Source organism: Bradysia coprophila, unplaced genomic scaffold, assembly GCF_014529535.1.
Source record: "Bradysia coprophila strain Holo2 unplaced genomic scaffold, BU_Bcop_v1 contig_193, whole genome shotgun sequence".
Taxonomy (NCBI): domain Eukaryota; kingdom Metazoa; phylum Arthropoda; class Insecta; order Diptera; family Sciaridae; genus Bradysia; species Bradysia coprophila.
The window spans coordinates 1,054,390-1,073,159 of record NW_023503456.1 but is presented as its reverse complement, the minus strand read 5'-3'; the positions used below and the strand labels follow the sequence as shown (position 1 = coordinate 1,073,159).

The 18,770-nt window shown below is 35.8% G+C and overlaps 1 long non-coding RNA gene across 1 annotated transcript; it reads left to right on the top strand.

Annotated features, from left to right (window-relative positions):
• The first annotated feature begins 480 nt into the window (after positions 1 to 480).
• On the top strand, positions 481 to 18,370 carry LOC119075270. The gene is made up of 3 exons (XR_005087354.1): positions 481 to 678; positions 4,308 to 4,311; positions 18,360 to 18,370. It is a non-coding gene; the product is annotated as an uncharacterized LOC119075270 (long non-coding RNA).
• Positions 18,371 to 18,770: the final 400 nt, after the last annotated feature.

The following is an 18,770-nucleotide window of genomic DNA, read 5'->3' as shown; positions in this document are numbered from 1 at the left end:
ATGTCAGGTCCTTTCACTGACTAAATTTTTCAATTAATTTTTGCGATTATAAAAATATATTAAAACTGTCCATCGATTCTCATGTGATCGTAACCATAAATATTCGTAACTTGACAGTTACGTATATAAAATTCCAAGAGATCTGTCAAGTTACGAATTCTTAAAGTAACGAAAATACGAGAATCTGCACCCTGACTTATTCTTACAAAATTCGCATTCCTTTTGTTTTATTCAAAACAAATATTTCTCACCTTGTTTAAGCTAAGACTCACATTTTCAAACGATCGTAAATCCTATTGTCTGCTATAAAAGATGTTGTAAAAAATGGAAATCCTCAAGATATCGTGTTATCAAGAGACGAGCCAAAAATTCTTTTAAGAGTATCATAGAGATCGCCCGTCAGTTTTAGCCGTGGCAAATAACTTATTATTTCGTCAAGACCCGTCATGGATCAAGATAATTATTTACGACTGAAGTAAAACTTAGCTAGGCTACAGAATGTTGCAACTCAGTTTACGTTCTTATTACCATTTTTCCGCTTCGATCGTTAGGATATTGTTAGGATATCGACACTAATGTTATTATCAATACGTTCACGAAAAGTAAAAGCCATGTTTTTGTAATTGGCGCTCGAAAACGAATAGCCCCGTGGCGCTGAAAACCTTAATCCGGCTCTGAGTATCAGTATAGATGGTTGTGTCTGTAACCGTTGGTTGTACGAATGTCAGTCGAAGAGTGACAACAGATAAGTTTTTTCTGTTGAGTACAAGAAAGTGGAGTTTTCCGATTCGGTAATTCATAGCAAATTCGTGTAATTTGTCGAAAAGACATTTTGTCAAACAGTTTCAAGACGAGGAGGTTAGCTTCAATATGGTCCTCTATAAACGAAAAATCCTTTACCAAGGGTTTTGGTTTATAGAACATGACAGTATATCGTCAAAATCATCCGAATGAGCCTTGGAGTGAAAGATATTTTTGCGTTGAGATCAGGGACTATTTTTGAGAAATTCTTTGAGAAATTTTGAGAAATTCGATTTCTCAAAATAGTCCCTGGTTGAGATGCATGTTTACCGGAGGATGGCAGATGGTAGACAGAGGCAAAGTAATCTTGTGATTAATGACCGCGAAGTAACATTCGAAATGTCGATGAAAGATTTGTGTCATTTCTTGTGATTGTAAGCGATGTTTTTCAGACCCGTACGAAGTACTGGGGTCTTATAGGTTTACGCATACGTTTGTAACACGTCGAATTGGACTCCCTGAGTAAGGGGAAACCTATTGTGGTTGTCTAGAGATGCCAAATCAGTGAAAAAAAAATGTCCGTCTGTCTGTCTGTCCGTTCTCTAACTTGAGTAAAACGCATCCGATTTCTAAAATTCTTTTTTTCCTCGTTTGGTAATGTCAAAAGACAGGCTAAGTTCGAAGATGGGTGATTTCGGATCGACCTCTCCGGAGCCCAATAAGTGTTTTAGGGTATTTGGAAGATATCTCCGGACATTCAAACGTTATGTTGAAAATTTTTTTCCAGATGTCTTATGATACAAGCTTTCAAACGAGTATAATAAGACATGAGTAACTGCCTGCCTTCTGGTCATCTTGGACCAATCAATTATTCCAAGGAACAAAATTCTTGGTGTGATATCTCGGGAAGGCAGCCAGTTACTCGGTTGAAAAATTTTTTCTAGATGTCTTATGATACAAGCTTTCAAACGAGTATAATAAGACATGGGTAACTGCCTGCCTTCTGGTCATCTTGGACCAATCAATTATTCCAAGGAACAAAATTCTTGGAGTGATATCTCGGGAAGGCAGCCAGTTACTCGGTTGAAATTTTTTTTCCAGATGTCCTCTGATACAAGCTTTCAAACGAGGATAATAAGACATGGGTAACTGCCTGCCTTCTGGTCATCTTGGACCAATCAATTATTCCAATGAACAAAATTCTTGGAGTGATATCTCGGGAAGGCAGTCAGTTACTCGGTTGAAAATTTTTTTCTAGATGTCTTATGATACAAGCTTTCAAACGAGTATAATAAGACATGGGTAACTGCCTGCCTTCTGGTCATCTTGGACCAATCAATTATTCCAAGGAACAAAATTCTTGGAGTGATATCTCGGGAAGGCAGCCAGTTACTCGGTTGAAAAAAATTTTCTAGATGTCTTATGATACAAGCTTTCAAACGAGTATAATAAGACATGAGTAACTGCCTGCCTTCTGGTCATCTTGGACCAATCAATTATTCCAAGGAACAAAATTTTTGGAGTGATATCTCGGGAAGGCAGCCAGTTACCCGGTTGAAATTTTTTTCCAGATGTCTTATGATACAAGCTTTCAAACGAGTATAATAAGACATGGGTAACTGCCTGCCTTCTGGTCATCTTGGACCAATCAATTATTCCAAGGAACAAAATTCTTGGAGTGATATCTCGGGAAGGCAGTCAGTTACTCGGTTGAAAAAAATTTTCTAGATGTCTTATGATACAAGCTTTCAAACGAGTGTAATAAGACATGAGTAACTGCCTGCCTTCTGGTCATCTTGGACCAATCAATTATTCCAAGGAACAAAATTCTTGGAGTGATATCTCGGGAAGGCAGCCAGTTACCCGGTTGAAATTTTTTTTCCAGATGTCTTATGATACAAGCTTTCAAACGAGTATAATAAGATATGGGTAACTGCCTGCCTTCTGGTCATCTTGGACCAATCAATTATTCCAATGAACAAAATTCTTGGAGTGATATCTCGGGAAGGCAGTCAGTTACTCGGTTGAAAATTTTTTTCTAGATGTCTTATGATACAAGCTTTCAAACGAGTATAATAAGATATGGGTAACTGCCTGCCTTCTGGTCATCTTGGACCAATCAATTATTCCAAGGAACAAAATTCTTGGAGTGATATCTCGGGAAGGCAGCCAGTTACCCGGTTGAAATTTTTTTTCCAGATGTCTTATGATACAAGCTTTCAAACGAGTATAATAAGATATGGGTAACTGCCTGCCTTCTGGTCATCTTGGACCAATCAATTATTCCAATGAACAAAATTCTTGGAGTGATATCTCGGGAAGGCAGTCAGTTACTCGGTTGAAAATTTTTTTCTAGATGTCTTATGATACAAGCTTTCAAACGAGTATAATAAGACATGGGTAACTGCCTGCCTGATAATATCTTATCTGATAATTAATATCTTATATATGGAACATATGCTACGTTGAAAGTGTACGACAATTACCTTCTAATGGGTATGAACGATTTAGATCGGAAGAATTATTGTGGACTGGTACGTGAGAGGACCCGAGTTCAATCCCAGCGCTTTTTTTTATTAATTAGGAGAGATTGTGAGTATTCGGAGTATTGGAAATATTCGGAGTACTGAGAGAATTTAAGGTCCGTTCACTTTTCATCTACTCGGCTCTCTCATGTACTAACTTCACAGTAATGTTTATAGCTGTTTAAATAGGAATTTATGAAAGTTGACTTCGTACGGGGCTGTCTATATTGCCTCCGGCAATTTATTTGTTGATGATAGCAAGGCAAAGAGTGGATAATGTAAGTGATTTTAAAGGGAGAATAGTTTTTCAGCAGAGAAGAAAATGAAGGAAGAGAAATGAAGAGTTTCACATTAAAGGCTTTTGATACGAATAGGTGTTTCGTACGGGTCGGCGTTAGCTATGTTTTAATTTTGAAGACATGCTGAATTGTAGAATGAGAATTTTGAATATGAACTACTATTTCGAATTAATCCAAGAAAACATTTTGAACGTCGATTAACGAAAACTGTAGTAATGTGGCGTTCCTACTGCACTGCACCCAACGAGAAAGTAGAAGTCGCCGTGTCTGTTAAAGTTATACACGTTTGCCATTGTTACATTCATTTGATAATAGTGATAAATAAAGGTTTTTTCTAAAGCGAATTTTCTAAATTCCCAAGCTTGTCCCCGACGGGAAAAAGTAAAGTCGGCGCGTCTGATGCTAGGGCTATCGTTTTACAAAGCAAATGAAAAACAACCGATTGTATCAACACAACCGTCAATAACTTCGTAAGTCTTTGTATTCTGAAATTTTCATTCACATAATGCGTACATACACTCAGAGTTTGCACAGCTTTTGTTTAAAAAAAAACAAATAAATATTCAAAAACATCTCCCGTACAAAATAGTCTTTATATACGAGGTCAATAACAAAAAAAAATTGATCAACAGTTGTACGTGTGAAGCACATCTACGGTAGCGGTGTCATGAAAATGGTTGCAGTACTTTTGGTTAACAGAATCGGTCGGAATTGTTACACGTCTTATTGCATTTTTGTTAAGTTCAGTAAATTCGGAAATTAAAAGAGTAAGTCACGCAGTGTTCAAACGCCCATAGCGTCTTGTGTTGCTTGAATATTAAGTTATGTGCAAGGCAGTTACGTTTGCGTTATCTTCCCTATGTTGCTAGGCAAAAAATAATATTGACTTTCGGACCTAAACATTTATCTTTCGCTACGTCGAATGCATCACGAGTATTTTTGCTTAACTAAACTTCGATATTAGAGTGCTGTTTCACTATAAATTTGCATATTAGTTACAACGCAAGTTATAAAACTAACATAACTTGAAACGACTAACATACAATACGCTGTTACGAACGGCTATCATCTGTTATCGATAAATAATGACTTTGTGAATCAACAAATCAGTCTTGCATTCAGCTGTGATTAATGCGGATTTATACAGTAAAACGTATGTTCAAACAAATGAAGTAAAAGATTTGAAATTTCAATCTCATGAAAATAATTAAATCAAACAAAATGATAGATTCGCTAGTGAAATTGTTGATATGCCGTCTGCGAAAGGTTAATAGATTGTGTCATTGCAGTCGTCATTTTTTTGTCTTCATTTATCAAATGAGCAAGTCAATTCATTTCCATTGTGCACATTTGTTTTTGCGTTCATGCCCTACGTTATTGAAGGGCCGTGACGCAAGTCCGTACAGACGAAAAAATTTGAGAAATGTTTTCTGTAGGGAAGTGAGGAACATACACGAACTTTTTGACTTTCCGCCGTTGCTCCTACTACCCCCAAAGTATTTTATTCGTAGCCTGGGCGTTTTCATACTAGTTCATCGAGCTATGGCACGTCAAAATAGGCTAAGATTTGGACTAGATATTAAATGTCAAAATTTGGAAATTTGTATGAAGAAACGGATTTTTGAGATTGATGAATTTTACCGAACTCTGTCACTTTGTTAACTTTGCTACGGTGAAACTTTTGAATTACTCTGTGCATTTTGCTACAATTTTCAGGGTATGTCAAGGACGTAATTCTAAGAAACTAATTTGAAGGAATTTTCATACTTACTTTCTCACTTAGTAGCCTTTGTCAACCCAAGCGGGTTTTGGCTGACTCTACTAACTTCCTCCACTCGTTTCTGTCCTCGGCCAGACTTCTCCAATCCGCGACCCCTAATGATCTAGTATCTTCGACCACACAGTCTATCCATCTCTTCCGTGGTCGCTCTCGGTCTACGTCCTTCAAATTTCCTGTCGAGTGCTTTCTTGGCAGTTCGGTCATCATTCATCCTAGCCACATGCCCCGCCCATCGGAGCCTCGCTGATTTTACTGCAGCTGTGATGAAATTCTTCCCAAAAATTTCGGACAATTCCATATTCGTTCGTTTTCTCCAACCATATGCTTCATGTTTAGTTTAGTTTAGTATGAGTGGGTGGGGCGAACCCCTGCACCTAACCCTCCAGTGGGCCTGTTGTGCTTACCCCAAATCTGCTTCATGTACTGGTCCACATATCGATCTTAAGATTCTTCTTTCAAAGCAGTTCAGCATCTGCTCTTGTTTGGATGTCATGGACCACGTCTCACAACCATACATGACGATGGGTCGAACTACAGTTTTATAGAGTCGGAGTTTTGTTGCACGGGATACAAGTGAGCTTTTGAACAGGTGTTTCAGTGCATAGAACCTCTGCTTCCTTGCGTAATTCTCATTTTGATCTCCTCCTCTATATCACTGGTTACGTTTAATGTCGAACCTAAATACTTGAATACTTTCTATGAAAGGTTCCTTGACTGCTAGTGTCCCTCTTCCTATCAGGTCAGCATCGTCAGCGAAAGCCGTTAGCTGATTACTCGTATAGAAGATGGTGCCAGTCCAGTTCATTGACATGGCTCTCACAACTTTCTCTAACGCCAAGTTAAACAAAATAGTTGAGAGCTTGTCACCTTGCCTAATTCCTGTTTCAATACAGAAGGCATCGGAAAGCGTGTTGTCGGCCAGGATCTTGCATCTCGTATTGGTAAGCGTCGCTTTGGTTAAGTTGATGAGTTTGGTTGGGATGCCAAATTCATTCATAATATCGAACAAAGCTTGTTTGAAGTCTATGAACAGTTGGTGAATATTAATGTTGAACTTCCATGCTTTTTCCATTATTTGCCTCAAAGTGAAAATCTGATCCGTGGTAGATCTACCGCGTCTGAAGCCGCACTGGTAGTCACCTATTATTTCCTCCGCATATATTGACAACCGCTGGTACAATATTTCTGGGAATTTTCATAAAAGTTTTAATTTCGGAGCTACGATCGTTTCAAGCTATTGAGCTATTGTGCTAGCGAGAAAGTTCGCTTGAAAGACAAATTTTTAGAGTTTCGGATTCTATCGCCCATTTAGGAACTATGACAGAGCCTATGGCCGTTGTAAGTGCCTAGCCCTATCTTTCGGCTGAGCTTGCAAGGTGGATGCAATCGTAGTAGGGTCTGCAAAACCCTATGTTTTAATGGCAATTCGATGATCGAATTTCGATCTAAGATAAATTAATACTTACAAAAGAACTGATATCGCTCAAAACCACTTACAGTGGAAGTGTGACGCTAGTGCGTCACAGGTGACAGATGTTGAGGAAATGATTGTGAAGAAAATAGAAGAACACATAAAATAAGTCCTGGAAGAAATACATTCATAAATTCGCCTACAACGCAGAGGTGAGCTAATTCAAATTTTTCTTTTGTTCTGCAGTCAAATTTGACAGAAAAACAACAGACAAATTTTAATTAGAACGAAAGAGCGTTGCTATGCAGAGCCTAATATTTGGGAATCGTTTTTGAGAATTTTTGGGAATTTAGGGAATTTTTGGGAATTTAGGGAATTTTGGGGAATTTTTGGGAATTTAGGGAATTTTTGGGAATTTAGGGAATTTTTGGGAATTTTGGGAATTAATTCCCAAAAATTCCCAAAAAATTTCTTTTCTTTGCATTTTTATAATTAAATGCTCGTAAAAGATCAGGAAAAGTTCAAAAACCTTTAAAAACTATGAAAAAGCAAAAAAAAATAGGATTTTTTTTTGAATTTTAGTGAACTTTTGAGAATTGGTTCACAAATATTATGCTCTGAACGATATAATTCTTGTCGATGTACTCGCACCAGCCAGGGCATATACTCTACTTGTAGGTCTCTCCAAAGCCGACATTAGTACAACACTACAATAATTTAAGAGCAATCTACATTCCGACCCCCTTTGAAATACATTTTTGATGATAACTTTTTATTCGAATTATTTTTGAAAAAGTGGCCTCATCGTTTGGTGCCAGAACATATAATGTTTCGATAGCCACTGGAATTGTCCAGATTGATGTAGTGTACTGAGAAAAAACTCAAAGCTCCTAAAATTTGTGTTTTTTGTGATATTTTTTGGACTTTTGAGTTTTCTCGGCGTAGACTGCATCAATTTTGACAATAAACCGTGAGCCTTTGTCCATATTATTTTTATTTCAATGAACACATCAAAAACACACTGAAAATGCATATTGATATTGGAAAAGTGGAATTTGAAATTTTTAATTTCAGCCGCTTCAATTTTCAAAAAATCTCGCGCTTGAAAAAAAAAACAATTTTGTGACTTAACAAATTGGGATGTTTTATTTGTTGACAGTTTGTTTTAATTGTAATCACCGAGATAACCAAAAAACCAACACTAACAAACAAAATATTCCTATCAGCTGACAGATACCTAATATCACATTTCGATTCTTTAGAGTTTCCGTACGTGAGTTCATCATGGCAGTGATTTTTTTAATTAAATTCTATAAAAAAATATAAAAAGTTTTTATAACAAAACTAAACTTTTATTAAAAAAGGTGGCTATCGAAACTTTATATGTTGTGGCACCAAACGATGAAACCACTTTTTTCAAAAAATATTCTAATAAGAAGTTATCATCGAAAATGTTTTTCATAGAAGGTCGGAGTGTAGACTGCTCTTAAATTAATTATTTTTGAGTTATAGCCGCAAAAAGGTTTTCGGTACCCTCTGACATGCTTTCACCTTTGAACACTTTAACCGAAAATTTTAAAAAGTGTTCGAAAAAAATGAAAGATACGATTCTCTAGAATTGAAGACGAATCTATCACTCCTTAAAATCGGAGACCACTTGTTCCCCTATCACCATCACCTCCAGTTTTGGCGATATGCCGCTTAAGCTCAATTTACTGAATATATTATATTCAATATTTTTTGAGATAAACGCAAATCGCGACTTTTTCCGAAATTTTTTAGACTGTTTTGAATTACTAGAATCTAATTGAATTTGAAATAAAAATTTTGATGTGCACGGGTGAGGCACGAACTCACAACCTTCAACTTGCCGGGCTGATGCTCTAACCAATTGAGCTACCGTGGACATTTTTATTTCAAATCCAATTTTGAACCGTTGGTACAACACATGATGTGTGTGTTCTTTCTTCTATATGTGTATTTCAACCTCCATTAGATGTGTTTGTGTTAGTTAGTATACATCAGATCGATATATTTTTCAGAACTCTAAACACAGAGAACACCGCTTGTAATACAGAATGTATTGCAAGCATAGGAGAATGCAATCAAGCATAGTGTGCAAATTTTTTGAGATAAACGCAAATCGCGACTTTTTCCGAAATTTTTTAGACTGTTTTGAATTACTAGAATTACTACCACATCTAATGGAGGTTGAAATACACATATAGAAGAAAGAACACACACATCATGTGTTGTACCAACGGTTCAAAATTGGATTTGAAATAAAAATGTCCACGGTAGCTCAATTGGTTAGAGCATCAGCCCGGCAAGTTGAAGGTTGTGAGTTCGTGCCTCACCCGTGCACATCAAAATTTTTATTTCAAATTCAATTAGATTATATTCAATATGTTCTGAAATATTTGTTGTTTTTTTTGGGAATTTTTGGAAATTTTAGGGAATTTTTGGGAATTTAGGGAATTTTTGAGAATTTTAGGGAATTTTTTGGGAATTTTGGGAATTTAGAGAATTAGTTCCCAAATATTAGGCTTATGTGTAGGTTAAGTAAATGACTCTTCGCATTGAAAAACACTTAATTCAACTAATTTGACAGTAACTAAATAAAAATTTGAATTAGGTCTGCTTCGCGTTACTATGCGTAGTTAGAATTAGATATTGTCCTCGGTAAACTCAGAAACCCATTGCACATACAGCAGTAGCACCATTCCACCGCTTCTAAATTAATCTAACCGAATCCCCAATCGAACATCAACTTACTAAAATTACAAATTATTTAAGTTCTCTTAACTCGGTAACTTTTCGGGCTTATCCCAATACATTAACACTTATCATTAGTCTTGATGTTGAATCTCACACTAATAGAAAAGAGATGTTTCCACTTACACTGGGCTTGGGTTCATAAAATCAAGAATAATAAATAAACTTTTCTCTCTTCCATCCACTCCATGCATGTAAACAAAACGAAACAGCAGACGCACACATACTCGAAAGGATGGTTTCCATCAAAACGAAATTAACGAACGAGAAGCTTTTTACTTCAGTCAAAAACTTTGTTCATTTTCTAAGAACAAGCAGCTTAATATAAAGCAAAGTGGATACACACAATGTTACAAGTGTGATATACGTATGGATGTACTTGTTCCACTTGTTAGGTATATATCCATCTGTAGATATGGTATTCGCATTTAACAATCAATATTTGAAGTAAATGTCGCTCCTATCTTGCTGTTTATGTATAAAAGATGTCTTTCTAATTCAATTAACATACCTTTATCTCATCTCCAATGTCTTTGGGGTGTACTTAATAAATTAAACAGATTAAATAATAAAGGCAAATCTACATTAGACAAAATGTAATTATATTTTGTTAGACAAATAGGTGAGTGGGTTGGTTGGTTGGTTGGTTGCTTTCATTTCATTCTTATTATACACATACGACCCGATTTTATTATACTCATATTAGACAAATCACATAAGCCTAATTGATTTTACATACACGCATTTATGTAATGCCGTAATCTGTGTGTGTCTCCGAGAGTGTGTGTTCTCAAAACTTAATTTCCTTGATTTCATTCGATTTTATGGGGTTTTAATAGTCGTAATGGATTATGCACAGACTTTATTTTCGGTCTGTTGAACAACATGTGCGAAACGACAAAGTTTCTCACTTCGACTGTGAGTCTTTAATATGACTCGAAAACTTTTCATAAAAGAAAATCCGACAGAAATGTGGAGAAATGGTTTGTTTTTTCTGTTATTTTTTGTGTCATAATAGTCCAGGTGCTTGTGTCTTGTGTGCTGAGCACTCCTCATCTCACAGATTGTTACACTTCATCTTCTCAAGTTCAGACGATATTGCATCACGTAGGAACTGACCTCTGACGATCTCCATTATGAGCATTTTTCATGAAATGGAGCAAAAAGTCCAATGGATGTTCGTTGAACTGAGACGATGCTCGAGAAGATGTAGGTATCAATTTCTTAGGTGAAGAGTGCCCAACAAATAGGAGTTTGAATATCTCAATAATTGCATTTGGTGGGAATAAAACAAAAAAGTCTCTGAGTTGTAGAACCGGGAAGGGATACTTTTCAACTGCCGGTATAACAAATGATGCGGTTTTCGTCAAATTTTCAAATTTAGTCAAATTTTGTCAAATTTTCGGTTTTCAAATTTTGTCAAATTTTCAAATTTTGTCAAATTTTCGAATTTTGTCAAATTTTCCATTTTCGTCAAATTTCCCATTTTCGTCAAATTTCCCATTTTCGTCAAATTTTCGATTTCTGTCAAATTTTCCATTTTCGTCAAATTTTCCATTTACGTCAAATTTTCCATTTTCGTCAAATTTTCAAATTTCGTCAAATTTTCGAATTAGAGCTGTAAACTGCTATAAAAAGCAGTGTTGACTACACTTCTAAAACGACTGATATCCCAACAAAAATCTCTTCGAGAAAAGTGTGACGCAGTCGTTGAAGTACAACTTCTAAAATGAATGATATCGCTAGAGTTGACGCTTTCAGCTTCGTTACGCAAAAATTAAATTTTACACCCAATTTTAGTTCAAACAAGCTGGTTTAGTTTTATCTCATCATCTGCCAAATAATTTTTACCAAAAAAAAATTGACTGGAAATAACCAAAATTTTACCAAAAAAGTCGCAAAGTGGCAGATGTGGCAGAATCAGACTTTCGCACAATTTGTAGAATTTCAAGGAAACCGGAGTGAAGCCAATACATTTTGGATGAAAAGGCGCCGAACACGGTCCCCAGCAATGAATCCTTTCTGCTCCGTCTGTACACTCTTCATTACACAATTTGCAAATCCTCTCTACCATTTCTACTTTTGAATAACTAAATTTTACAGAAATTTTTTGCCGGTTGTGTCAGACACGTCTGTTCACGACGACTGTAGACTGACTGACTGACTGACGTTGTGCCAATAGCTTCTTTATAATACTTTGGTTATTCGCACAATATTCGAATATCCAAAACATATCATCCATCAAGCATCGAACTTGACCGTTTACGAGAGATTATCTAATCAAAATGCATTCATTCCGTTTCCACCAGTATCTCATCGGTAAAGGTACTTTTGATATTCACAGAATCTTTTGTAATGACAACATGACAACATGGCACTTCAAGTAAATAAGAAACTTGTCGATTATTTACTTATTGTGCAAGTACACTCTCATGCAATTTATAGTAGAAATAGTTTATATTGAAATTACTTCAAATAGAGCAGAAACGTTCATTCGTCAAGTGCTTTACTTTTCAATTTGATTGCTTTTTGGAGTGTCTTGAATAAAACTTGATTGGGAGTTAATACACATTCTACGTAGAATGCGCTCAATGTACGAGATGCAGTAATTGGGTCGAATGCGGAAAATCTTTCTAAACTGCACTGACAGAAAAACGATATTTTTGAAAACATTTTTTCCAAACAAAACATAGATAGCCCCGTACGAAGTCAACGTTCATAAATTCCTATTTAAACTATATAGCTATATACCGCTATATTTACCTATATTTCACTGTAAATAAACATTTCACAGAGGAATATGCTATTATATAGCTCTATATGCCTGTATATAGCTCAATATAGGTGAATATAGATGTCCATATATGGAATGCCTGAAACACCGTTCACACATAACCGATTACTTCTCTGTTAACAGAAACTCTCTTAGTACCATTTCTCCCACTATTTATCACTTTTAATAAAATCCAATATGGCCGCCGGCAGCCATTTTGTTAGGAGACCGGAAATTTTACCGACGCTTTACATTCGTTAATATCTTTGAAACTCGGTCAAAATTTACTCGAGATATTGACAAAATACTCCACATTCACTGTACGGCCGAGTAGCCAGATAAGAGCTCACTCCAAGAGACCTAGCTCACGCTCCGGAGAACATAATTTCAAAAACTTTTTTTCCCTGATTGGTACGGTCAATACCTATCTAATAAAGCTAAAACAGACGAAATATGTTCAAATGTGGCCGCCCTGTGCCTGTTTCACACCAAGGGGTCTAACTCACGAGTCGGTCATCAGATTTCCAAAAACTTTTTTTTTGTCGATCGGTATTGTAAATACCTTTTATTTGACTTATCACTTGCAAGTGTAACGTTTAAATGTCAGGAGATATCTTCGAAAAACCGTAAAGCACTTATTGGGCCACAGCTCGGGAGGGGTCGATCCAAAATCACTCATCTTCGAACTTAGCCTGTCTTTTGACATAAGTTATCGTGCAGACAGACGGACGGACAGACAGACGGACATTTTTTTTTCACTGATTTGGCATCTCTAGACAACCACAATAGGTTTCCCCTTACTCAGGGAGTCCAATTCGACGTGTTACAAACTTATGCGTAAACCTATAAGACCCCAGTACTTCGTACGGGTCTAAAAAGTTTCGTCCCGTCACGAAAAAGAAAATTTCGACGACAAAATACACATACATCATGCAACCGTTGGTTACTTGAAACCCGACGGTGTTCCTACTCCTGCTAGAATCATTCAATCTTTCAGAAGAAGCAATGTAGCTCCAACCACTGCTCCCTTAAATACAGAAAGGAAAATTGGTAAAAAAAGAAGCAAAAAATTGACCATAAGCGATACTTGAAACAAAGGAAGTACCAGATTTAATCAATGTAATGACGATAAGCTTAAAGTTATCGGTCAAGCAAGCGGAAAGGCGTTGAATGAAATACTGAAAACATCGGGAAAACATTTTCATTTCTCCGATTAGTATCAATATGTTCTCGCACATAAAATTATGTCGTCACACGTCAATAATATTTTATATTGCATAACTCATCTACCTAATAATACATAAAATACATGGTAATTTGGTTAACCCTCATCTTTCCCATAAAATTTGAAGAAGACGAGAGAAAAAAAGGGAACAACAGAACCGAAGGCAGAAGCAGCAAAAAAAAACCCGAAATTTTTTGAATATATGGCTTTTCAATGTCTATTAACCACACTCAAGCTCAAGAAATTTCCTTCTGATTTTATGTAACATTCGTGTCTAAAAGAACTTTAAATTTAACCATAATTGACACGTTCAAGCTCCTACATGACTGCACATAATATCCTTATTGCTTATACATTGCTAGAGTATAGGCCAGAGACTGTTTCTCAAGAATTTTCGTAAGAAATTTTTTTTTTTTTTTAAAGAGAATTTAGAGAATTGTCAAGAAACCGCGGAAGCCTTAATTCTTTAATTTAATTACATTTAAATCAATACTAAGTCGATAAATATGCATATTCGTGAGTCAAACGTGTGTTATGTTGATTTACCTACCCAAATAGCCCAGTAGTAGAACACATTAACTCTAGAGAAAGCATAATTTGCGAGTTATTAATCTGCTGGCAGCACTGGAAAAATCGGACGTCATTTATGAATGATCCCATGAGTGATCCCTTAGCTATGCATCGATGCTTTTGGGAATTGTGAAGAATTTTCGAGCGAATTCGCTAAAACAGGCCCTGCCAGTATACACACACTTTTCGGAGTGTTGTAACACACTGAGCACATATATACTATATCTCTCGATGAGTACAGCGTGTACATACAATAATATCATAACTAATACAATACTGGAGACGAGTGTATAACCATCATCCCATACGGTAACGGTACAATATTTTGAAGGGTGGATTTTATGTTTTATATAAATTTAACTGTGACAACAGACTTTTTCTATTACTTATCCGATGAAAAAGCATGGGGCACATGTATTTCCAACGGAGATATGGTATGGGCTAAGGCAAAAGAGATACTCTCTCTATACCACACACATACACACACAGCACACTTTTGCTTCGTTTTTTCGATGATGATGGCATGATGGTACGGTTGAGATGGTTTATAATACGGAATGGTATGAATACATAAGAAAAGTTTTTAGCGTTAAAGGTACATAATAAGGATTTCATTAAAATTTTGTTTGTTGGCACGGGCTTTTGATTATAATAAGATCATTTTGCTTTGTTCGTGAATAAAATTTTATCTCTATGGGAAAAATATATTTTCTTTTTATCATGAATAGACAGAGGACGACGGGCTAGATAGGATAGGCAAAGCGAGATGTAAAATTGGGTTGGAAATATTTTTTTTTTTCTTTGATTTTATTTCATCCATATTTTGTGTAGCCGTCTGTTGGTGATGTGTTATTTGAATGGGTCTAATATCAATTGTAGTACATGAACATTACTTAATTTGTTCCCCTCGGTTGAGCAGTGGGATATTTATTAAAATTGCGCCTGGGAACAATACGGTTTTTACGTGTCAATTTACGAAACGTAATCTGAAAACGTTACCGCGTTCCGAATATCGCACCATTCATGCTCTCGTTCACATAGAAAAGTTTCCCTTCAGCTGGGCATACTCAACTCAATTTTGTGTAACAAAGACCAAGGCTTCACTTAAGAAGTCAGAGTGCCGGAAATTCATCAAAAATTGACTGTAAAACATGTTGTTAAAACTTTCGAAAGTTAATTTATTAATGACGAAATTTCGAACAGAGAAGTCATGCTCCAGATACCATTCGGTGCTAGCCTGGTTATTCTTCCGAGTAAAACAAAAAATTAGTTCACTTTAGAAGAGCCGCGCACTTTTACCTGCAAATATTTATAAATTAAGGAATATGGGCGGTGGGAGGCAGAAATAAAGACGATAAAGCTGTTGTTATATACATCGAGCGTAGCTAAAAATCTCATACAAACTTGACAGTATTCGGACGTATTAGGACGTATTCTTGCCTATTTTAAAAAATTTCTTAAAAGTACTTTCCTCAACATCTGCCACTTGTGACGCAAAATTTTTTTGGTAAAATTTTGTTTCTCGAATTTCTTTGGTCAAATTTTTGCTGTTACAGTTTTTGCGTACAAGCGCAGAATGCGTCACCTCCAGCGATATCAGTTGTTTTGGAAGTATGCACAGGGACTTGCGTCACTTTTACTCTTTTGAGTGTTTTTGACTGATATCAGTTCTTTTGGAAGAATTAGTAGATTGAAAAAATTTGAAAAAATTTGAAAAATTTGAAAAATTTGAAAAATTTGAAGTTTGAAAAATTTAAAAAATTTGAAAAAATTAAAAAATTTAAAAAATTTAAAAAAAATTGAAAATTTTTTAAAAATTTGAAAAAAATTGAAAAATTTGAAAAAATTGAAAAATTTGCAAAAATTTAAAAAAATGTGAAAAAATGTAAAAAATTTAAAAAATACTAAATTTAGGAAAAAAATTGAGGCGAGCAGAGCTTACCAAAAGCGAACAAATTTGTTCTACCATACCCATCCACACACTCACACTCAAAGGTGTTCTTATATGGGGCCTATATGGGAACTTCGAGGAGCCCTAGCTCCGAAACGAGGCCGGTTCCCCCCAAATTTTTTTTCTGGAATGTCTTAGAAGGACGACTAGAATGTACTCCCAAAATTTCAACAAAATCTAAAGAAGACTTTAGAAGATAGGAAACACGGACGGACGGACGGACGGACTAACAAAGTAACGTAGGATTTTTGATGTTTTTATAGTTTTATATTTTCAATAGCAAATAAATATATATATACAATTACAGTGAACGACATCTCAAATGTCTCACTGTCATTTTTTTTCAGAGAATGTCATTGTGAATTTGCAATGACACAATAAAATTCTCAGAAAAATTTGACAGTGAGACATTTGAGATGTCGTTCACTGTATAAATTATAAAATAAAAATAAATCTCCTCCAAGTTGCGACCTGACTCGAAAGTACCCATGATACTAGCCGCATTCCCCCTCTGAATAGCAATGCTAATATTTTGTTTAAAAAACTTCGTGGCACGTTTTTCACCAGTTGCAGCAACGAGCAGGCGACCGAGCTCATCGGTGAACGATTTCGCTTCCTCACACCATGGCCCCAATGTTTCCACAGCGAAAGGCAATAAAATGATATTCTTTTCCTTGATAGCTTTGTAAAGATTGTGCTTTCTCAACGCTGCTTTTTCTGCTGCTCTACCAGCTTTGACCTTTGATATGTTGATATAAGATGCCGCTAAAGTGTCCACGCATGTTGCGTCCCATGCCAGACAGGAACCTCGTTTCCACGGTATTAATGTTAATCCGTCTAAACGTTTTCCGTCATCTCTGAACAACCCGTCAGGCTCTAGTTTTGCAGGGACATTCGCTGAATGAAGTGTTCTATGAATTATATTATTTAACTCCCTGTGTTTTGCATATTTTCCAATAGGATTTTTTCATTTCGTTTAAAGTACTGAAATTGACCAAAATGTATGGAAATGGGGCTTCTTGGAAGATTTTTTGCGTGGCCAAATTTTAAGCTGCAAGAACGTGTGTTAGCTCGTTGAACTCGTACGGACGCCTAGTTTTTTTTAATGGTAATTTGGAGTCATTTGTATTTGAATTGTAGAACTTCAATATTTGCTGTATATATGGTTCTGCAGTCTACGACAAAAATTTTTTTTTTAAATTTTTTCTAGTAATAGGACTTGCGTCACGGGCGCTATGCTAACGCGCGCCCATGATAAAGCAGAATGTAAAATGAAACAACGAATGATATCTAGATTATGAAAAACTAAAGAGCGTCTTGCCACCTAAGACCGGTTGACCAACTCAAAACATGTTTTGTTAATCCTTTTTGATTTGAAATAATTCAATTTGTTCAATATTAATAGGCCACTGTGCTTAGATTGTCGTAGCGTTCGTAACACTAAGAATTCGTAATTTGACAGTTGCATGTATAAAATCCCGTAAGAACTGTCAAATTACGAATTCTTAAGTTACGAATGTTTCGTGAATCGGCACCCTGGCACACACAAATAAAAAATTTATTTAATTTTAACGAGCCAACTATTCATAAAACGTACCGGTAATGCGCCATCCAAATACGTGTATATATATATTCATATACACACATTAATGTCACATAATAATCATCAAATTTCACGAAGTGAAACATTTTTCGTCGAATATTTCGCATATAAATTTCGCGAAAATTTTGGTATAATATTTTCAAACTATTACCATATTAATTGGCATTCATTTGCATATGATCGAAATTCGACTAATTTCATGAATTTAAAACAAAAATGAATTCGACGTTCCATGGATATGTGTGTACCAATTAATTAATTTATTGGTTTATCCGTATAAGCCAAGTCACATGAAGATAAAATGAAATTAAAATTTTCGAACATGTGACGTGAAACACAATTTTTTTTGCATAAAATGTTTAACCAGCTTTTATAAAGCATCATCAATACCACAGGTCCGGATGGGCTACCGTGCCCGAGTGAAAAAAAATGCATATACGTATTTTTCAGTACATGTAAGGATTTTTCAAGTCATTTATTTGAATAAAATGCTTTAAAAGGAAAATTTTATCACAAAAATTCACCGAAAAATTCAAAGAAACTCACCCATGATGCTTTCCATTGTATTCGTGCACCGTCTCTTTAGATCGCCAAGGCATATTTAAACACTAAACACTTTTTACTCGAGTTTTTTTTTGTTTTGTCGCGACAAAAACACAGAAAATATTTCGACACAACTGTGACACTCCGCTACCATAAGTACTAGAATGAATGTTTGCTGTGTTCACTTCGGCGGTAAAATATTTTCATTCAAAAAAGTGTCGGGCATTTCAGCCATGGTGGACATTTATTAAAATTGTAACCTCTTCCACTTCTTTAGTAAGCTAACAAGACTTCGCTGAGTCTAGTTATGCCAACTCTTTGAATAAAAATATCGGCTGAGGTCGAATGATTCTCCACTGAGCATTCACAAACCTTCGCTGAGGTCTAATAATTCTCCGCTGAGCATTCACAAACCTTCTTCTTCTTCTTTTTCAGCCTGTTTCTATCCACTGCTGGATGTAGGCCTCTCCAACTTCTTTCCATTTCGTACGAGATCCATTGCCATTTGCTGCCAGTTTGTACCTGCAATACCTTCTTGCAATATGTCCCGCCCAGCTCCATTTCAGAGATGCTA